General features: G+C 45.0%; 1 pseudogene; it reads left to right on the top strand.

The window, feature by feature from the left end:
• The window catches only part of LOC147978091 (uncharacterized), a 29,392-nt pseudogene continuing 6,581 nt past the window's right edge, over positions 1-22,811 (top strand).

Consider the following 22,811-nt stretch of genomic DNA (forward strand, 5'->3'; position numbering starts at 1 on the left):
ATGGCGTTTGAGGACATTTTCGGCGACCTCCCTGCTTCTGCCGCTGCCGCGGCCGCCGCCGCCCAGTCCTCTCCTCCTCCTGGTTCCTTTGCTCCTCTTTCCACCTCCACTCCCGCTGCCACTTCCGCTTTCTCCACCATGGTCATTCCCGCTGCTGATCCTTACCTCCTCAATTTCCATCAAGATCACATCTCAAACCACATCACCTTCAATCTAGATCCCTCCCAGAACAACTACATCAAGTGACACACGTTCTTCAACTGCGTTCTTCTTCAGCACCGTGTCCAGGACCACGTTCTCCACCCCCCCTGCCAAACCTGATCTCTCCTGGCTCGCCATCGACCACCGTCTTCTCCTCTGGATTCTCTTCACACTGGCAGACCCCCTACTCGAGCTCATCATGGGCGGCACCAGCGATGCCTACACCGCCTGGACTCGCATCCGGGACTACTTCCAGGCCACCAGGGGGCCCAATACCTGCATCTCACCCGCCAGTTTCGCAACCTCAAGCAGGGCGACCTGACTGTCTGAAAGTACGCCCGGCGCCTCAAGGCGGTCGCTGACGGTCTCGCGGACACCGGCAACACCGTCAACGACCACGACCTCATGATGAAGCTCCTGCACGGCCTCGACGCCCGCTTCGACACCATCCGCATGATCCTCGGTGACATGGTTCCTCTGCCTCCCTTCGCCATCACTTGATCTCGCCTGGAGCTCACGGAGTACAACATCAACCTCCGCACGACCGAGGCCGGATCCGCGGCCCTCACCATCTCCGGCGGTCCCAGCTCCAACCCTGACCGTGGCGCTCGCGGTGATCGTGGCGACCGCTCTGATTGCGGTGATCACGCTCCCCCCACTGGCTGCGGCTCTGGTGGCGCCCGTGACAACGGTGGTGGCGATCGTGGCCGTGGCCGTGGTCGCACCGGTGGGCGCGGCTGTGGTCGCTCGGATTCTGGTGGTCGCGGCTCCTCGTCCTCGTAGCAGTCGTCGTGGACCGGCTACTTCGCTCCCTTCGGCATGGCGTTGCCGGCTCCCTGCGCCGGCTGGATCCCTCCTAACGCCGCCGGCGTCCTCGGGCCTCGCCCGGGAGTTCACTCGCAGGCCTACCCCCTGATGTACTCAGGCCCGCAGCAGCCGGGTCCCTCGTCGCTCCCGCCCGGCGCCCCTGGCTGGGATCATGCCGCCCTGTTCCATCAGGCCTACAGCCAGCACGGCCTTCCCCAACAAAGCGCAGATTGGATCCTCGACTCCGGTGCTGCCACACACGTCACGGATAACGCAGGTAACCTCTCCTCGTTTCGTTCTTTTCCAAAGCATAATTCCTCTAGCATAATTGTCGGCAACGGTGATCACTTACCTATCAACGGCATCGGCTCCACCTCTCTCCCTCCCACAAATCTTTCTCTCCACGATGTAGTTGTTTGCCCTTCTATTGTTAAAGACCTTATCTCTGTTCGTAAACTCTCGTGTGATAACAATGTTGCTATTGAGTTTAACCCCTCCAGTTTTTCTATGAAGGTCCTTCCCACCAAGAGTCCCATCATGACGTCCACTAGCTCCGGTCCTCTCTACCCGTTTTATGGCAAGCACTCCCTTGGCGGCACCGCATTCTTCACCACTTCCTGTGATCTGTGGCACCAACGTCTTGGCCATCCGGGCAAGACATCATTAGCTTCTATTTCCCAAAAATTTCTTCTCGATTGTAATAATGCTGCTAGATCCCCATGTACGGCCTGCCAACTTGGACGGCAGCCTCGTCTTTCTTACACTTCTTCAAATAATTGTACTAGTGCTCCCTTCCAACTTATTCACTGTGATTTATGGACCGCTCCGGTCACGAGCTTTTCGGGATATCAATATTATCTTATTGTGCTTGATGATTTTTCACATTACTCTTGGTATTTTCCCCTATGCGACAAATCCGAGACATCCTCCACCCTCCAACGTTTCTTTACTTACATTCTCACACAGTTTAACACTCTCATCAAGTGCATGCAATGTGATAACGATGGCGAATTTATTAACACGTCCCTCCGTACCTTCTTCTCCGACCATGGCATTGTCTATCGCCTCTCATGCCCCCACACCTCTCCCCAAAATGGCAAAGTCGAACGTATGATCCGCACCAAACGATGTCGTTCGCACCTTGCTCATCCATGCCTCTCTCTCTCCATCATTTTGGGTCGAGGCTTTACACACCGCCACCCATTTGCTTAATCGCCTCCCTACCAGTAACACCACACCTTACACCCCGTACTTCATTCTCACCGGTGTCCAACCTCAGTACGACCACCTTCGCGTTTTCGGATGTTTGTGTTTTCCTAATCTTTACGCCATTACCCCACACAAACTAGCGCCACGCTTGATAACCCACAAGTATAGGGGATCAATTGTAGCCTCTTTCGATAAGTAAGAGTGTCGAACCCAACGAGGAGCTAAAGATAGAACAAATATTCCCTCAAGTTCTATCGACCACTGATACAACTCTACGCATGCTTAACGTTCGCTTTACCTAGAAGAAGTATGAAACTAGAAGTACTTTGTAGGTGTTGTTGGATAGGTTTGCAAGATAATAAACAGCGCGTAAATAAAAAGTAGGGGCTATTTAGATGAAGACACAACTAAGTTAGTTCTAGTAGAGAGCTTGTTGTCACACAAGAAAGTTATTTGTCCCTAGGCAATCGATAACTAGAACGGTAATCACTATTGCAATTTTATTTGAGGGAGAGGCATAACCTAACATACTTTCTCTTCTTGGATCATATGCACTTATGATTGGAACTCTAGCAAGCATCCGCAACTACTAAAGATCATTAAGGTAAAACCCAACCATAGCATTATAAGGCATCAAGTCCTCTTTACTCCCATATGCAAACAACCTACTTACTCGGGTCTGTGCTTCTATCACTCACGCCACCCACCATAAGCAAATCATGAACATATTGCTAACCCTACATTGGGGATCCCTCACGCTTGCGCGACACGGAGAGCACCATAGGACAGCATCAATAATAAAACATGCAACTCAAACCAATCACGATCATCAATTAACCCATAAGACAAAACGGATCTACTGAAACATCATAGGATAGCCATACATCATTGGGAAATAATATATAGCGTTGAGCACCATGTTTAAGTAGAGATTGCAGCGGGCAAAATAGGGGTTACACCGCTGCATAGAGGGGGGAAGAGTTGGTGATGATGGCGGTGAAGTTGTTGGTGTAGATTGCGGTGATGATGATGGCCCTGGCGGCGTTCCGGCGCCACCGGAAGAGAGGGGGAGAGCCCCCCCTCTTCTTCTTCCTTGACCTTCTTCCTAGATGGGAGAAGGGTTTCTCCTCTGGTCCATGGCCTCCATGGCATGGGAGGGGTGAGAGCCCCTCCGAGATTGGATCTGTCTCTCTTTGTTTCTGCGTTCTAAATTCTGCCCTTTCACCGTTTCTTAAATTCCCGGAGATCTGTAACTCCGATTGGGCTGAATTTTGGACACGATTTTTATCTGGATATTAGTTTTCTTGCGGAGAAAGAAGGGCACCAACCGCCTTACGGGGTGGCCACGAGGGCCCAGGGCACGCCTGACCCCCTGGGCGCGCCCCCCAGCCTCATGGCCCCCTCGGGCATCGTATCGCATTGATTCTTCTTCCCCAAAATCACATATATTCCAAAAAAACCCGTCAGTTTTTATCCCGTTTGGACTCCGTTTGATATGGATTTTTTGCGAAACAAAAAACATGCAACAAACAGGAACTGGCACTGGGCACTGGATCAATATGTTTCCCAAAAATAGTATAAAAAGTTGCCAAAAGTATATGAAAGTTGTAGAATATTGGCATGAAACAATCAAAAATTATAGATACGACGGAGACGGATCAGCATCCCCAAGCTTAATTCCTCCTCGTCCTCGAGTAGGTAAATGATAAAAATGATAATTTTTGATGTGGAATGCTACCTAGCATAATCTTGATCATGTAATCTAATCGTGGCATGAATATTAAGACACGAGTGATTCAAAGCAATAGTCTATCATTTGACATTAAGACAATAATACTTCAAGCATACTAATAAAGCAACCATGTCTTTTCAAAATAACATGGCCAAAGAAAGTTATCTCTACAAAATCATATGGTCTGGCTATGCTCCATCTTCACCACACAAAGCATTCAAATCATGCACAACCCCGATGACAAGCCAAGCAATTGTTTCATACTTTTGACGTTCAGGATCCTTTTCAACTTGCACGCAATACATGAGCGTGAGCCATGTATATAACACTATAGGTGGAATAGACTATGATGATGGAGCTTGTATGGAGAAGACAAAAAGGGAGAAAATCTCACATCAACGCGGCTAATCAACGGGCTATGGAGATGCCCATCAATTGATGTCAATGTGAGGAGTAGGGATTGCCATGTAACGGATGCACTAAGAGCTATAAGTGTATGAAAGATCAAACTAAAACTAAGTGGGTGTGCATCCAACTTGCTTGCTCATGAAGACCTAGGGCATTTGAGGAAGCCCATCGTTGGAATATACAAGCCAAGTTCTATAATGAAAATTCCCACTACTATATGAAAGTGATAACTCAAGAGACTCTCTATATGAAGAACATGGTGCTACTCTGAAGCACAAGTGTGGTAAAAGGATATTTTTTTTTCTTTTTTTTCTTTTTTTGTAGGCTTCTTTGGCCTCTATCTTTTTTTTTGGGGGGGGGAGGGGGCTTCTTTGGCCACTTTTATTTTGATCATGGGACAATGTTCTAATAATGATGATCATCACACTTTTATTTACTTACTACTCAATATTACAACTCGATACTAGAACAAAGACATGACTCTATATGAATGCCTCGGCGGTGTGCCAGGATGTGCGATGATCTAGCATAGCAATGACATCAAAAAACGGACAAGCCATCAAAACATCATGCTAGCTATCTTACGATCATGCAAAACAATATGACAATAAATGCTCAAGTCATGTATATGATGATGATAGAAGTTGCATGGCAATATATCTCGGAATGGCTATGGAAATGCCATGATAGGTAGGTATGGTGGCTGTTTTGAGCAAGATATAAGGAGGCTTATGTGTGATAGAGCGTATCGTATCACGGGGTTTGGATGCACCGGCGAAGTTTGCACCGACTCTCAAGGTGAGAAAGGGCAATGCACGGTACCGAAGAGGCTAGCAATGATGGAAGGGTGAGAGTGCGTATAATCCATGGACTCAACATTAGTCATAAAGAACTCACATACTTATTGCAAAAATCTATTAGCCATTGAAAGAAAGTACTACGTGCAAGCTCCTAGGGGGATAGATTGGTATGAAAAGACCATCGCTCATCCCCAACCGCCACTCATAAGGAAGACAATCAATAAATACCTCATGCTCCAACTTCGTTACATAACGGTTCACCATACGTGCATGCTACGGGAATCACAAACTTCAACACAAGTATTTCTACAATCCACAACTAACCACTAGCATGACTCTAATATCACCATCTTTATATCGCAAAACTATTGCAAGGAATCAAACATATCATATTCAGTGGTCTACAAGTTTTATGTAGGATTTTATGACTAACCATGTGAATGACCAATTCCTGTCATCTCTCTAAATAGATATAGTGAAGCAAGAGAGTTTAATTCTTTCTACAAAAGATATGCCCACGCTCTAACAAATATAAGTGAATCAAAAGAGCATTCTACAAATGGCGGTTTTCTATGTGAAGAGAAACAGGTAATCCAAACTTCAAATGATATAAGTGAAGCACATGAAGCATTCTATAAAGCCATACTCAAAAGATATAAGTGTAGCACCTGAAGCATTCTATAAATCAACCAAGGACTATCTCATACCAGCATGGTGCATCAAAGAAAAGTAAAAACTAAATGCAAAATACGCTCCAATATTTACGCATATCCTGTGACGAATAAAAATATAGCTCCAAGTAAAATTACCGATGATTGTTAGAAGAAAGAGGGGATGCCTTCCGGGGCATCCCCAAGCTTGGTTGCTTGAGAGTCCTTGAATATTTCCTTGGGGTGCCTTGGGCATCCCCAAGCTTAAGCTCTTGACACTCTCTATTCCTTCATCCATCGTGATCTCTCCCAAAACTTGAAAACTTCAATCACACAAAACTTAACGGAAAGTTCGGTAAGATCCGTTAGTATAATAAAGCAAATCACTGCTCTAAGTACTGTTGTGAACCAATTCATATTTTGTTTTTGCATTTTAGCTACTTTAATATAACTTTTCCATGGCTTAATCCACTGATAGAAATTGATAGTTTCATCGAAACAAGCAAACTATGCATCAAAAACAGAATCTGCCTTAAACAGGACAGTCTGTAGTAATCTGAACATTCACCATACTTCTGTTACTCCAAAAATTCTGAACAAATTAGGAAAAATAAACAATTTGTATAGAAAGACAGTGCAAAAAGTTTCAGAACCGTTTGATGTTCCAGTAAAAAAAGTAAAATCGCGCACTACAGCCAAAGTTTCTGTTCTGCACCGCACAAACCAACAAGCAATGTAAACATCCTAAAGGTAAATCTTGGCACATTATTTTTATAATACAATGGAATTGTACAAGGGGATAATTATTTTTGTTGAAAAGTTTCTGTAATCAAGATTCACAAAGTTTCTGTGAGCATGAACAAAGTTCAAGGTGCTCCCTCAATTCAACAATGGTTGTCTCTCTCACTTTCACTTTCCTTTTTGAAAAGTTTTGGGTTTTTTGTTTTTAAACTATATAAAAGAACTCAAAAGAAATAAATGACTCTCTAAAGCTTCCGGGTTGTCTCCCTGGCAGCGCTTTCTTTAAAGCCATTAAGCTAGGCATAAGGTGCTCAACTAATGAATCCACCCGGATCCCAAGGTATATCAAAGCCAATTTTAATTAACAATGATTTGTGATTTAGTAGTGAGAATAAAGTAACATATATCATGCAACAATGAAGTCTAACTCTCTTCCTATGCATCGGCATGTCATAAAAGAAAAAATCATGCGCACATAGTAAAGGCCAATACATAGCATAAGCAGTTTCTTGCAATTCTATCATGTTGGAAACATAAAGAGGCGGAGATGTAGTTCCTCTCTCATAATAATTGCAAGTAGGAGCAGCAAGCACATGCATATCATATCTATCAAAATCATCATGTGTAGTAGTGAAACACAACCCATCAATATAATCCTTAATAAGGGAAAACTTCTCCGATATAGTGTAGTCGGGAGAATTCAAATAGATAATAGGACTGTCATGCGTGGGTGCAATAGCAACAATTTCATGTTTAACGTAAGGAACTATAGCAAGTTCATCTCCATAAGCATAATTCATATTGGCATCTTGGGCACAAGCATAGCAAGCATCATCAAAAAGGGATGTTTCAAAAGAATCAACGGGATCATAACAATCATCATAGCAATCATCCTTCAGTAAGCACGAAGGGAAATTAAACAATGTATGAGTTGAAGAGTTACTCTCATTAGAAGGTTGGCACATGTAGCTAATCCGCTTTTCCTTCTTTTGTTCTTCGCTCTCCTCATCATCTTTTTCATCCAATGAGCTCACAGTTTCATCAATTTCTTCTTCCATAGACTCTTGTAAAATATTAGTCTCTTCTTGGACAGCGGAGGAGTCCTCAATATATGGTTTAACATAGGCATTAGAAGCATAATTATCATAAGAATATTTAAGTAGGGAAAAAATTTCAGATTTGTAAAGAGTAGCATCATACTTTCCAATCAATGAAGCAATTTCATAAGCACCCTTAAAAGCAACAAATTCTTCAATTTGTTCAACATCATAGTTATTATAAACATCCTTAGCATACGAAGATACGATTCCATTATCACTAAACTCACATTGGTGGGGAAGGTGTTTCTTAGGGTCTTCAGAACAACAAGTAAAATCATACATTTCACATAAATTCCAAGCATAGCATTGCAAACGATGTATTTGATCCAGTAAAAGTTTCCCTTTTTGAGATAAGCGGTGTCGCACATAACAAGCATGCTCATCTAAAGGTTTGCCCTCAACTAAGCTAGTTGGGGTTTCAGCACGAGCACATAGGGATTGAAGATGATCCAAGTAAAAAGCTTCAGGAGTGTGATAGATTTTGAGTGGTTCTTCAACCATTGGTGTAGTAGGTACAACTATTTTTTTGGTATTTTTCGTTTCCTACCCATAACTAAAGATAGAAAACAAGAGCACACAAAAACTACTTAGTGATAAACCAAACAAGCACACACGAGAATATTCACCCCATGCTATAACTCCCCGGCAACGGTGCCAGAAAAAGGTCTTGATAACCTACAAGTATAGGGGATCAATTGTAGCCTCTTTCAATAAGTAAGAGTGTCGAACCCAACGAGGAGCTAAAGGTAGAACAAATATTCCCTCAAGTTCTATCGACCACCGATACAACTCTACGCAGTCTTAACGTTCGCTTTACCTAGAACAAGTATGAAACTAGAAGTACTTTGTAGGTATTGTTGGATAGGTTTGTAAGATAATAAAGAGCGCGTAAATAAAAAGTAGGGGCTGTTTAGATGAAGACACAACTAAGTAATTCTAGTAGAGAGCTTGTTGTCACACAAGAAAGTTATTTGTCCCTAGGCAATCGATAACTAGAACGGTAATCACTATTGCAATTTTATTTGAGGGAGAGGCATAACCTAACATACTTTCTCTTCTTGGATCATATGCACTTATGATTGGAACTCTAGCAAGCATCCGCAACTACTAAAGATCATTAAGGTAAAACCCAACCATAGCATTACAAGGCATCAAGTCCTCTTTACTCCCATACGCAAACAACCTACTTACTTGGGTCTGTGCTTCTGTCACTCACGCCACCCACCATAACCAAATCATGAACATATTGCTAACCCTACAGCAGGGATCCCTCATGCTTGCGCGACACGGAGAGCACCATAGGACAGCACCAATAATAAAACATGCAACTCAAACCAATCACGATCATCAATTAACCCATAGGACAAAACGGCTACTCAAACATCATAGGATAGCCATACATAATTGGGAAATAATATATAGCGTTGAGCACCATTTTTAAGTAGAGATTACAGCGGGTAAAAGAGGGGTTACACCGCTGCATAGAGGGGGGAAGAGTTGGTGATGATGGCGGTGAAGTTGTTGGTGTAGATTGCGGTGATGATGATGGCCTCGGCGGCGTTCCGGCGCCACCGGAAGAGAGGGGGAGAGCCCCCCTATTCTTCTTCCTCGACCTTCTCCCTAGATGGGAGAAGGGTTTCCCCTCTAGTCCATGGCCTCCATGGCATGGGAGGGGCGAGAGCCCCTCCGAGATTAGATCTGTCTCTCTGCCTCTCTCTCTTTCTGTGTTCCAGATTTTGCCTTTTCACCGTTTCTTAAATTCCCGGAGATCCGTAACTTCGATTGGGCTGAATTGTGGACATGATTTTTACCCGGATATTAGCTTTCTTGCGGCGAAAGAAGGGCACCAACCACCTTACGGGATGGCCACGAGGGCCTAGGGCGCGCCCCCAGCCTCGTTGCCCCCTCGGGCATCGTCTCGCTTTGATTCTTCTTCCCAAAAATCACATATATTCCAGAAAAATCTCCGTTAGTTTTATCCCATTTGGACTCCGTTTGGTATGGATTTTCTGCGAAACAAAAAACATGCAACAAACAGGAACTGGGCACTGGATCAATATGTTAGTCCTAAAAATAGTATAAAAAGTTGCCAAAAGTATATGAAAGTTGTAGAATATTGGCATGGAACAATCAAAAATTGTAGATACGACGGAGACGTATCAACGCTCAACACGGTGTTTTTTTCTCGGATATCCCTTAGAGCACAAAGGTTACCGATGCTTTGATCTCCATTCCCGACGCGTCATCATCTCTAGGCATGTTATTTTCGATGAGACAATTTTTCCCTACCAGCCTCCCACACCGGCGCCCACAAATCCTCTTTCCACACCCGATCCGGCCTCTGCGCGCCTGCCTGTGCGCATGATCCGCTCTGGGATCCCCACCCCACCTACCTGGTAGCCAGCGGTCCCACTGAATCCACCTCGTGCGCCGATCCGCCTAACCCCGCCTCCCACGCGTCCGCTCGCTTCCCCACCGAGCCGACCGCGTCTACCAACCGCACTCCCGCACGCGACGCAGCACCTTTCCACTCGCCCGCCCCGGATTCTGCTCCCCCGCCCGTGTCAGCCTCCCTCGGATCGCCCCCACAATCTCCCTCGGATCTGCCGCCGATCCCGCGCCTGCCTCGCGTGCCCCATCTGCTTTGGGCCCCACCACATCTTCCTCGCATGCCGCGTCGTCCACTCCTAGTCCTCCACGTTGCCCCGTTCAACCTGTAGCCCCTCCCATTAATTCACATAAAATGACAACTAGGGCCAAACGTGGCTTCGCTCAACCACACCGTCTATTCTGCCTGACCTCCTCTCCTGCCATTTCCCCTCTTCCTTCCTCATATAAATATGCCTTAAAAGATCACCATTGGTATGATGCTATGCTTGACGAATATAATGCTTTCCTAAAGAACGATACTTGGAGTTTGGTTCCTCGTCCTGCAGGTGTCAATGTGGTGACCGGCAAATGGATCTTCTGCCACAAGTTCAATCCAGATGGCTCTCTCTCCCGATACAAAGCACGTTGGGTTATTCGTGGGTTCACCCAACAGGCAGGCATTGACTACACGGATACTTTTAGTCCGGTTGTCAAGCCAGCCACGGTGCGCGTTGTCCTCAACATTGCCACCGCACACTCCTGGCCCATTCATCAACTCGATGTCAAAAACGCCTTTCTTCATGGTGATCTTGGTGAAACGGTTTACTGTCACCAACCAGCGGGGTTCATTGACTCTTCCCGTCCCACTCATGTTTGCCTTCTTAAGTAGTCTCTATACGGGTTGATGCAGGCTCCTCGCACTTGGTTTCTACGGTTTCAACCCTTTCTTCTTTCTTTGGGATTTGTCTCCTCCAAGTGTGACCCCTCTCTCTTCATTTTTCACCATGGCTCTTTGGTTGCCAATCTTCTAGTCTATGTAGATGATATTATTCCCACTGCCAACACCATGGCCACACTCCACTCCATCATCTCTTCGCTCAAGACTGAGTTTTCCATTTCGGACTGATACGTCTCCAACGTATCTATAATTTTTGATTGTTCCATGCCATTATATTATATGTTCTGGATGTTTAATGGGCTTTAATATACCTTTTTATATTATTTTTGGGACTAACCTACTAACCAAAGGCCCAGTGCAAATTGCTGTTTTTTTGCCTATTTCAGTGTTTCACAAAAAAGGAATATCAAACGGAATGAAACCTTCAGGAGAGTTATTTTTGGAACAAACACAATCCAGGAGACTTGGAGTGTACGTCAAGGAAGAAACGAGGCGGCCACGAGGTAGGAGGGCGCACCCAGGGGGTAGGCGCGCCCCCACCCTCGTGGGCCCGTCGTTGCTCCGCCGACCTATTTCTTTCACCTAATAATACTCATATACCCCGAAAACATCCGAGAGCACCACGAAACCCTATTTCCACCGCCGCAACCTTCTGTACCCGTGAGATCCCATCTTGGGCCTTTTTCGGCGCTCCGCCGGAGGGGGAATCGATCACGGAGGGCTTCTACATCAACACCATAGTCTCTTCGATGATGTGTGAGTAGTTTACCGCACACCTTCAGGTCCATAGTTATTAGCTAGATGGCTTCTTCTCTCTCTTTGGATCTCAATACAAAGTTCTCCTCAATTCTCTTGGAGATCTATTTGATGTAATTCTTTTTGCGGTGTGTTTGTCGAGATATGATGAATTGTGGGTTTATAATCAAGATTATCTATGAACAATATTTGATTCTTCTCTGAACTCTTTTATGCATGATTTAATATCTTTGCAAGTCTCTTCGAATTATCAGTTTGGTTTGGCCTACTAGATTGATCTTTCTTGCAATGGGAGAAGTGCTTAGCTTTGGGTTCAATCTTGTGGTGTCCTTTCCTAGTGACAGCAGGGGCAGCAAGGCACGTATTGTATTGTTGCCATCAAGGATAAAATGATGGGGTTTATATCATATTGCTTGAGTTTATCCCTCTACATCATGTCATCTTGCCTAATGCGTTACTCTGTTCTTATGAACTTAATACTCTAGATGCATGCTGGATAGCGTCGATGTGTGGAGTAATAGTAGTAGATGCAGAATCATTTCGGTCTACTTGTCGCGGACGTGATGCCTATATACATGATCATTCCCAGATATTCTCATAATTGTGTGCTTTTCTATCAATTGCTCGACAGTAATTCGTTCACCCACCGTAGAATTTGCTATCTTGAGAGAAGCCACTAGTGAAACCTATAGCCCCCGGGTCTATCTTCCATCATATTATTTCCCTATCAATTTGCTATTTCTCTCGTTGTTTATTTTGCAATCTTTATTTTCCAATCTATACAATAAAAATACCAAAAATATTTATCTTATTATCTCTATCAGATCTCACTTTCATAAGTGACCGTGAAGGGATTGACAAACCCTTTTTCGCATTGGTTGCGAGGTTGTTCTTGTTTGTTTGTGCAGGTACTAGGGACTTGTGTGTTACCTCCTACTGGATTGATACCCTGGTTATCAAAAACTGAGGGAAATACTTATGCTACTTTGCTGCAGCACCCTTTCCTCTTCAAGGAAAAACCAACGCATGCTCAAGAGGTAGCAAGAAGGATTTCCGGCGCCGTTTCCGGGGAGGTTGCACCAAGTCAAGTCAAGATTTGATCTCCCGTCAACAAGCCATTTCTGGTGCCATTGCCGGGAGATCTACGCACAAGTCAAGACATACCAAGTACCCATCACAAACTCTTATCCCTCGCATTACATTATTTGCCATTTGCCTCTCGTTTTCCTCTCCCCCACCTCACCCTTGCCGTTTTATTCGCCCTCTTTTCCGTTCGCCTCTTTTTGCTTGCTTCTTGTGTGCTTTTGTGTTGGATTGTTTGTCACGATGGCTCAAGACAATACTAAATTGTGTGATTTTTCCAATACCAACAACAATGCTTTTCTTAGAACTCCGATTGCTCCTCTTACTGATGCTGAATCTTGTGAAATTAATACTGCTTTGTTGAACCTTGTTATGAAAGATCCGTTTTCTGGCCTTCCTAGTGAAGAGGCCGCTACCCATCTAAACAACTTTGTTGATTTGTGTGATATGCAAAAGAAGAAAGATGTGGATAATGATATTGTTAAATTGAAGCTATTTCCGTTTTCGCTTAGAGATCGTGTTAAAACTTGGTTTTCGTCTTTGCCTAAAAATAGTATTGATTCATGGAATAAGTGCAAAGATGCTTTTATCTCTAAGTATTTTCCTCCCGCTCAGATCATATCCCTTAGAAACGATATTATGAATTTTCTGTGCAAAGTGATTGATGTGTCTCCTATTAAATCTTTGTTTTGCAATATGAATCTTCATAATGATGGGACTGGAGATGAGTCAACTTTAGCTAAAAGGCGACCCATTGATTCGGAGTTTTTAGATCTTGATGCAAAAATTGGTAAAAGTGGGATTGAAGAGGTCAAAACTTTACATAGCAATGAACCCACTATTTTGGATTTCAAGGAATTTAATTATGATAATTGCTCTTTGATGGATTGTATTTCCTTGTTGTGATCCGTGCTAAATTCTTCTCATGCTTATAGTCAAAATAAAGCTTTTACCAAACATATCGTTGATGCTTTAATGGAATCTTACGAAGAAAAGCTTGAATTAGAAGTTTCTATCCCTAGAAAAATTTATGATGAGTGGGAACCTACTATTAAAATTAAAATTAAAGATCATGAATGCTATGCTTTATGTGATTTGGGTGCTAGTGTTTCCACGATTCCAAAAACTTTGTGTGATGTGTTAGGTTTCCATGAATTTGATGATTGTTCTTTAAATTTGCATCTTACGGATTCCACCATTAAGAAACCTATGGAAAGGATTAATGATCTTATTGTTGCAAATATGAATTATGTGCCCATAGATTTCATTGTTCTTGATATAGATTGCAATCCTACTTGTGCTATTATTCTTGGTAGACCTTTCCTTAGAACGATTGGTGCAATTATTAATATGAAAGAAGGAAATATTAGATTCCAATTTCCGTTAAGGAAAGGCATGGAACACTTTCCTAGAAAGAAAATTAAATTACCTTATTAATCTATTATGAGATCCACTTATAGATTGGATACCAAAGATAACAATACCTAGATTTCATTGTTCTTGAGAGTTATTGTTGGATCAAATGCAATCCAGGAGACTTGGAGTTGACGTCAAGGAAAAAACGAGGCAGCCACGAGGTAGGAGGGCGCGCCCAGGGGGGTAGGCGTGCCCCACCCTCGTGGGCCCCTCATGGCTCCGCCGACCTACTTCTTTTGCCTATATATACTCATATACCCCGAAAACATCTGAGAGCACCACGAAATCCTATTTCCACCGCCGCAACCTTCTGTACTCGTGAGATCCCATCTTGGGGCCTTTTCCGATGCTCCGCCGGAGGGGGAATGGATCACGGAGGGCTTCTACATCAACACCATAGCCTCTCCGATGTTGTGTGAGTAGTTTATCGCAGACCTTCGGGTCCATAGTTATTAGCTAGATGGCTTCTTCTCTCTCTTTGGATCTCAATACAAAGTTAGTCTCGATTCTCTTGGAGATCTATTTGATGTAATTCTTTTTGCGGTGTGTTTGTCGAGATCCAATGAATTTTGGGTTTAAGATCAAGATTATCTATGAACAATATTTGATTCTTCTCTGAATTCTTTTATGCATTATTTAATATCTTTGCAAGTCTCTTCGAATTATCAGTTTGGTTTGCCCTACTAGATTGATCTTTCTTGCAATGGGAGAAGTGCTTAGCTTTGGGGTTCAATCTTGCGGTGTCCTTTCCCAGGAACAGCAGGGGCAGCAAGGCACGTATTGTATTGTTGCCATCGAGGATAAAAAGATGGGGTTTATATCATATTGCTTGAGTTTATCCCTCTACATCCTATCATCTTGCCTAATGCGTTACTCTGTTCTTATGAACTTAATACTCTAGATGCATGCTGGATAACGGTCGATGTGTGGAGTAATAGTAGTAGATGCAGAATCGTTTCGGTCTACTTGTCGCGGACGTGATGCCTATATACATGATCATGCCTAGACTATGCGCTTTTCTATCAATTGCTCGACAGTAATTTGTTCACCCACTGTAAAATTTGTTATTTTGAGAGAAGCCACTAGTGAAACCTATGGCCCCCGGGTATATCTTCCATCATATTATTTTCCTATCAACTTGCTATTTCTCTCGTTGTTTATTTTGCAATCTTTATTTTCCAATCTATACAATAAAAATACCAAAAATATTTATCTTATTATCTCTATCAGATCTCAATTTCCTAAGTGACCGTGAAGGGATTGACAACTCCTTTTTCGCGTTGGTTGCGAGGTTCTTATTTGTTTGTGCAGGTACTAGGGACTTGCATGTTACCTCCTACTGGATTGATACCTTGGTTCTCAAAAATTAAGGGAAATACTTACGCTACTTTGCTGCATCACCCTTTCCTCTTCAAGGAAAAACTAACGCATGCTCAAGAGGTAGCACGGACCTTGGTGATATCCACCATTTTCTTGGTGTTAATGTCACCCGCAACACCTCCGGGCTGTTCCTCTCCCAACAACAATACGTGCTTGAAATTTTAGATCGAGCCAATATGTTGCAATGCAACCCCATTTCCACCCCCATAGACACAAAAGCAAAACTCTCCGCGCATGATGGTGATCCCCTCTCCAACCCCACCCTTTATCGCAGTTTAGCAGGTGCCCTCCAATATCTCACCTTAACCCGTCCAGACATCTCATACCCGTCCAACATGCTTGTATCTTCATGCATGCTCCACGCACCACCGACTTCCTGTTGCTCAAACGCATTCTTCACTATTTACAGGGCACCTCCCACTACGGCCTACAACTCTACACATCACCATCCCACGAGCTCATTGCTTATTCCGACGATGATTGGGCCGGCTGTCCCGATACTCGGAAATCTACCTCCGGGTTTTGTGTCTTTCTTGGCTCTAACTTGGTCTCGTGGTCATCTAAGAGGCAGCCTACGGTATCCCGCTCTAGTGCGGAGGCTGAATACCGCGCTGTTCCTAATTGTGTTGCGGAAACAACATGGCTTCGCCAACTTCTTCACGAGCTCCGTCGCCCACCTTCTCATGCTACCGTGGTCTACTGTGACAACATCAGTGCGACGTATCTCTCCTCGAACCCTGTTCAGCACCAGCGTACCAAACATGTGGAGATCGACTTGCATTTCATTCGGGACAGGGTTGCGTTGGGCTAAGCTCGAGTTTTGCACGGTCCTTCAGGCTCTCAATATGCGGACATCTTCACCAAGGGCCTCCCATCGGTGATCTTCATCGACTTTCGAGCCAGTCTGAACATCCACCCGGGCGGTGTTTCGACTGCGGGGGGTGTTAACATGCATGTATATGTGTTGTACTAATGTATATGTACTAAACCCGCTGTATTCTGTATAGCTGTTGTACCTTCCCTAGATCTTAGGATCGCTAACCACTCTCCCGTTGTGGCGTGCGTGCCTCTTCTCACGGGAGACGTTGGGGCTCTCTCTATATACTCCCTCCTTTCCGGTTTATAAGGCTCAATTCAAAAATCTCACCAACCAAGGTAGATGATGAGTGGTGGAATATTTTTTGTAGTTTGCAAAAGCACCCAATTAATGCTCTTATTTTCCTCAAAAAATTATGTTTACGAATGCATTAATTGCAATGCATGGATGCATAAAGTGCATGCATTGGTCAGCTTTCTCTTAATACTTGCATGCAATGATTTAATGCACCTTAAAGTCTGAACATGTGATGGGGAACAACCAAATTAAGCCTTATAAAATGAAAAAACTAAAATTTTGAGATAAATCCTATAAACCGGAAAGGAGGGAGTATATTGTACCCTGTAACACTCTCTGAACATCAATACAACAGCAGCATATCCAGCCATTCTACTCTTCAACTCTTTGTGGGAATCAAACCCACAAGATCCACCTCTAGTAGAGAAGCCGCTAACCACTGTGGTAAATTAATTGTTGTGACATAATACTTCTTTCCTCCGCCTTATTGAAATATAACACTAATTAAAAAACATCCGTTTCAGATCTAATTCTATTTTTCAGTTTGGCCGTTCTCTTTGGATTTTATTTCAATTTTCATTTTTCCATATTTCTTTCAATTTTTGTTTTCTTTTCTTAATTTCTAGTCATTTTTAAAAAATTCGTTAACTATTTCAAATTCATGATTTTTTAGTCTGCGGTTTTTATTTCAAATTCATGAACTTTTTTTAGTCTATGATTTTATTTCAAATTTGTGACTGTATTTTTAAATTCTTGAGCACATGGAACTTTTTTCAGTGGTTTCATGCTTGCAACCAAACACACCGTGTACGACCTGCTATGTTCGGGTAGGCTGGAAGTGCAAGTCTCGAACCATTTTTTCCCCCTCCTCTGGATGTACCCAATTTTTCCCACACCTTGGCATCACCATGCCAGCATATAGGCCAAGTTTCATTGGTTTCCGACATTTTATTCCTTTTCTAGGTTTTCCCGCTGAAAAACACCTAATACACAGGTCAGACGTGACACAACGTGCATTCGCTGTCCGAATTCGATCAAATTTTGCGTGAGGGACAACCTTGGGAATGTCCAACCGCTGACAAAATTTGGTGTCATTTCATGCTTTCAACCAAACACACCGTGTACACCCTAGTACGTTCGGGTAGGCCGGAAGGACAAGTCTCGAACCATTTTTCTTTTCACCTCCTCCAAACGCACCAAAAAAATTTCCACACCTTGACATCACCATGACCAACATGCATGCCAAGTTTCATTGCTTTTTGACATTCTATATTTTTTCTAGGCTTTTCCGATGAAAAACACTAAAATACAGGCCGGACGTGACGTAACGTGCGATCGGTGTCTGAATTTGTTCAATTTTTGCATAGGGGACAACCTTGGACATGCCCAACCTCTGGAAAAATTTAGTATGATTTCATACTTGCAACCAAACACACCATGTACAATCTGATACGTTTTGGTAGGCCAGAAGGGCAAGTCTCAAACCACTTTTTATTTCACTTCCTCCAAACACATCCAAATTTTCTTTCACACCTTGGCATCACCATGGCCAGCATGTATAACATGTTTCGTAGGTACCAGACATTCTATGCTTTTTCTAGAGTTTCTTCGGTGAAAAAACCCATACAACATAGGCCGAACATGACGCAACGTGTGTTTGATGTCCGAATTCGTTCAAATTTTGCGTGGGGGGAAACCTTGGGCATGCCCAATGTAACGCCCCGGACACACCCGCCGGTGGTCGATACTCCTGACGGGATCTAGACTGGCCCCACAGATCAATACTACTCTTTTCTACGCACTTTATCCTCACTCGTCTTGGCACATATGTCTGTGCATCCAGTCTGGTACATGTGCCATGTCGGGTACCACGACGGGTCACAAACATCATGAACAACATGACCAAAAACCTGTCCACAAACATCCGTGTAACCACGAGGGTCGGCTCTGCGCACTTTATCCTCACAGATCAATACTAGTCTTTTCTGCGCACTTTATCCTCACTCTGCACACCCGACAGCAACTTCCCGGTCGGTCACCCATCCTGAAATTACTCCAAGCTGAGCATGCTTAACTTTGGAGTTCTGTCCGAATGGGCTTTCGGAAAAGAAGGAATTCCTTATTGATATGAGTAGTCTATCATCCCTTTTAAGCTAGGCTATCACACCCAACCGCTCACAACATTTGGTGTAATTCCATGCTTGCAACCAAACACACCGTGTACAACCTGGAACGTTCGGTTAGGCCGAAAGGGCAAGTCTTGAACAATTATTTTCACCAAATACACCAAGGTCAACCGGGGCCGTTTAGGTCTGTCGGTAGGGCAAGTCTTGAAGCACTTTTTTTTCACCTTCACCAAATGTACCCATTTTTCTCACACAATGGCATCACCATGGCCAGTATGCATGCCAAGTTCTGTTCTTTTCTGGCATTCTATGCATTTTCTACGTTTTTTCAGGTGAAAAAAATTTCCTAAAACACAAGTCAGACGTCACGCAACGTGCACTCGGTGTCTGAATTTGTTGATTTTTTGCATGGAGGACTGCCATGGGCATGCCCACATGAAGAGAAAAAATTGGTATCATTTTGTGCATGGCAAACGAATACACCATGTTCAACCGAGACCGTTTGGGTCTGCCGGTAGGGCAAGTCTCGAAGCACTTTTTTTTCAACTCCACCACACATACCCAAATTTTTTCCACACAATGGCATCACCATGGCCAACATGCATGCCAAATTTCTTTCATTTCTGGCATTCTACGCATTTTCTACAGTTTTCCCAATGAAAAACCCATAAAACACAGGACGAACGTGGCGCGACGTGTGTTTGGTGTCTGAATTCATTAAATTTTTGCGTGGGGAACGGCCATGAGCGTGCCGACACGCTGGGAAAATTTGATATCATTTCATGCATCCCAACAAATACACCATGTTCAACCGTGACCATTCGGGTGTGCTGATAAAGCAAGTCTCGAAGCACTTTTTTCACCTCCACCAAATGTATCTGAATCTTTTCCACATAATGGCATCACCATGGCCAGCATGCATGTCAAGTTTCGTTCATTTATGACATTCTATGCATTTTCTAAGGTTTTCTTGGTAAATAAACCATAAAACACAGGCCGAACGTGCTGCAACATGTTTGGTGTCCGAATTCATTCATTTATGTGTGGGATTGGATCTGCTCTGTTGTTGCGCCAGGCCCCAACATCGCGTATCCGTCAGCAACGATGTGCCACTCCTTCGGCAGCCACGCCAGACGGTGGAGCGAGTAGTCCGAAGCGGCTCAACTCCGCATGCGGCCATGACAGAGTCGACGGACAAGATCGGTTGTCGGATCCGGAACTCACCATCGAGAAGAGTAGGGGTGACGGGGCCGGGTCCGAGAAGGAGGAGGAGGGACGGCGTGCGACGGCTGGCTAGCCCCGGCTTTTCATAGCCGGGGGCTGTGCGGGGGAGGGGGGAGTGGAGGGCGCCGCATCGGTGTGAATGCGGGGGTAGGCGGCGCGATGCGACGACTTAATGGCGGGGCGGGCGAGGCGGCATGCGGATGACAGGCGCCAACAAAAGTGGCATGGCTGGCAAGATGGCAGGGGTGCAGCCTTGTCGGCCGGTCATGTTGAACTATCCCGCGCACCAGGCGCGTTACACAACAGAAATATCGTGACCCGGTGTGGACGAAAGTAGAAACTAAATCGAGGCTGCCCCGCGGATGAAAATGGAAATGCCTAAAATTTGTCATTACTCACCCTCCCGCCGCAATGGCTAGTACAAATGAGCTAATGCACCACAAGCAACAGGTCACAAGTTCGACTGTGCATGTCTCACTTTATTTTTTACTTCCTAAAAAACAAATCACGCCACCCCACCTGATAAAAATCAAAACGTCTAAAATTAGTCACAACTAACCTTCCCTCTCAATGGCTAGTACGAATGTGCTAATACGCCACGGGCAACAGGTCGAAAGTTCGACATTGCATGTCTTTTTCTGTTTTTACTTCCTTAAAAGCAAGGGCACCGCTAAGCGCCAGTGCACCGGCCGAATGTTTCGGTCGGTTTGCTCCCAACCGCTCGATCTGTTGTGCGACACTGTCAGATCGGAACTCCTCTACTGTTTTTTTGCCTTGTCCTCGCCTTCCCGAGCGCTCGCCGCGCCGACAGCCGGTCTCGCCCCGGCCGCCGGTTGGAGCTGACCGCTCGCCGCCTCGGCCGCCCGTCGGAGCGCCATGGATGCAGCTCCGCCACTCAGCTCGTCCAGTCCGCTCGCCGCCCCGGCTGCCCGTCGGGGCCGCCCCGCGCTCTGGGACTCAGCTCGCCCCGACCGCTCGCTGTCCCCGCTGCTCGTCGGAGTGCCATGGATGCAGCTCCGCCTCATCGATGATTGGTTCCAACAAAAAACAGAGATGCCCCGTGGTAGCATTTTCCCGTGTCAGTCATAGCAAACAAAGACAACGGTTGTAGCAAAAAAAATCCATCGATGTCGCCATTGTAGCAAAAATGTTAATCAGATGTAGCAAAACACATCGCCAATGGTAGCAAAAAACAAGGATGTTGCAACAAAAATGTCATCCTCGTCGTCACCGGTCACACCTCAGTCGTAAAAAAACACCATGGCCGCATGAAATGGATGTAACAAAACACACAGATGGTAGTAGCAAAAAAATGACACAGTTGTATTTTTTGTCTCAATGGTTGAAGCTTTTCCCCTCTAGGGTGGAAGCTTTTCTGTAAACGATTGAAACTTTTTTTGTATTGAGCAGCGCGTGGGTGAAATATTGCTCTCTCGTTCGGTTGAAGATTTTTTCATCGAAGGTTGTAGCATTTTCTATAGACGGTTGTAGCTTTCCTCGATGGCACTGAATGCTTGCAACTTTCTATATATCCGATGTAGCAAAACTCGACTCCGGTTGTAGCTGAGTGGTGTGCCCGTTGTAGAAAAATGTGATACAGGTTGTAGCATGTAACAAAAAGCGCGATGTCTCTAGTGTTTGCTCGGAACAACGCTGCTGTACTCGCAGCTCGCGGTCACCATGCTCGCCGTCCCATGATGGGAAGTCTCCCGGGTACCAGTTGCAGCAGGCCACGACGTGGTTCCAGCTTCCGCCTAGGCCGGTTGCAACTCGTCTCGCTATGGGCATGTCTTCTACTAGGATGTAGCAAAAAACTTCACCGGTAGAAGCAAAAATCTACTATGATTGTAGCAAAAATCAAACACCGTTCGTCGTCTTTCGCGAGGTCGCAACTCCGCCTTACATGGATGTAGCAAGAAACTTCAGCCGTAGTAGCAAAATTCTACTACGGTTGCAACCAAAATCGTCGTTGTCATCATCGCGAGGTCGCAGCTCCGCCTGATGGATGCAGCAAAAAACTTCGCCAGTAGTAACAAAATCCAACTGCGGTTGCAGCTTCCCCTTGTTGTGTAGTTCCACTGAAGCTTTTCTGTCTATGGTTGAAGCTTTTTTAACAGCTGTTGAAGCTGTTCTAGGTGACGGTTGCAACATTAGTATATGCGGGGTGCATCCAGCCATGGCGGCCGGCGATGGAGGTCATGGTCGCCCAGTCGCAGCCCGGGGGGGGGGGGGGGAGGGGGGAGGGGGAAGGGGGAGGGGATGCGCCTGCGTCAAGGCTCAAGGTAGGGGATGGATCTAGCCATGGCAGCCGGCGAGGGGAGCCTGGCCACCGGCGATGGAGATTGTGGTGGCCCAGTCGCAGCTCGAGAGGAGGGGGAGGGGGGAGGGTACATGCTTCTAGGGGGAGGCGCTCGCGAGAGGAAGAAGAAGCACAGAAGAAAAAAAAATGTTTCGCTTGAGGTCCACCTAGCATACGTGGAAAAGAGCGAGCGAGCGAGGGGCACCGGCTGAGCGTTCGGCCGGTTCGCCGATGCCAAACGTTTCCCTAAAAGCAAATCACATCTACGGGGAAGGCGGGCGGTCCACTTTTACAAATATGACCATCATGCCCTTGCTAATGAAAAGGTATCGGATAATCTGAGCCGTCTATGTGTTTAGGGGGTGTATCGAAGCAGAAGTGTGCTTCAAGCCATTGGCATTTATTTCAGCAAGTTCGAAGACCCATCTATTGTGTTCTCTCAATATTTCCCAAGAAGTTAGCAAGAGAAGAGAGATGGCCCCTTTCCTCTTGTCAGT

This window comes from Triticum urartu, chromosome 3A, assembly GCF_056163025.1.
Source record: "Triticum urartu cultivar PI428250 chromosome 3A, HENAU_Tu73, whole genome shotgun sequence".
Taxonomy (NCBI): domain Eukaryota; kingdom Viridiplantae; phylum Streptophyta; class Magnoliopsida; order Poales; family Poaceae; genus Triticum; species Triticum urartu.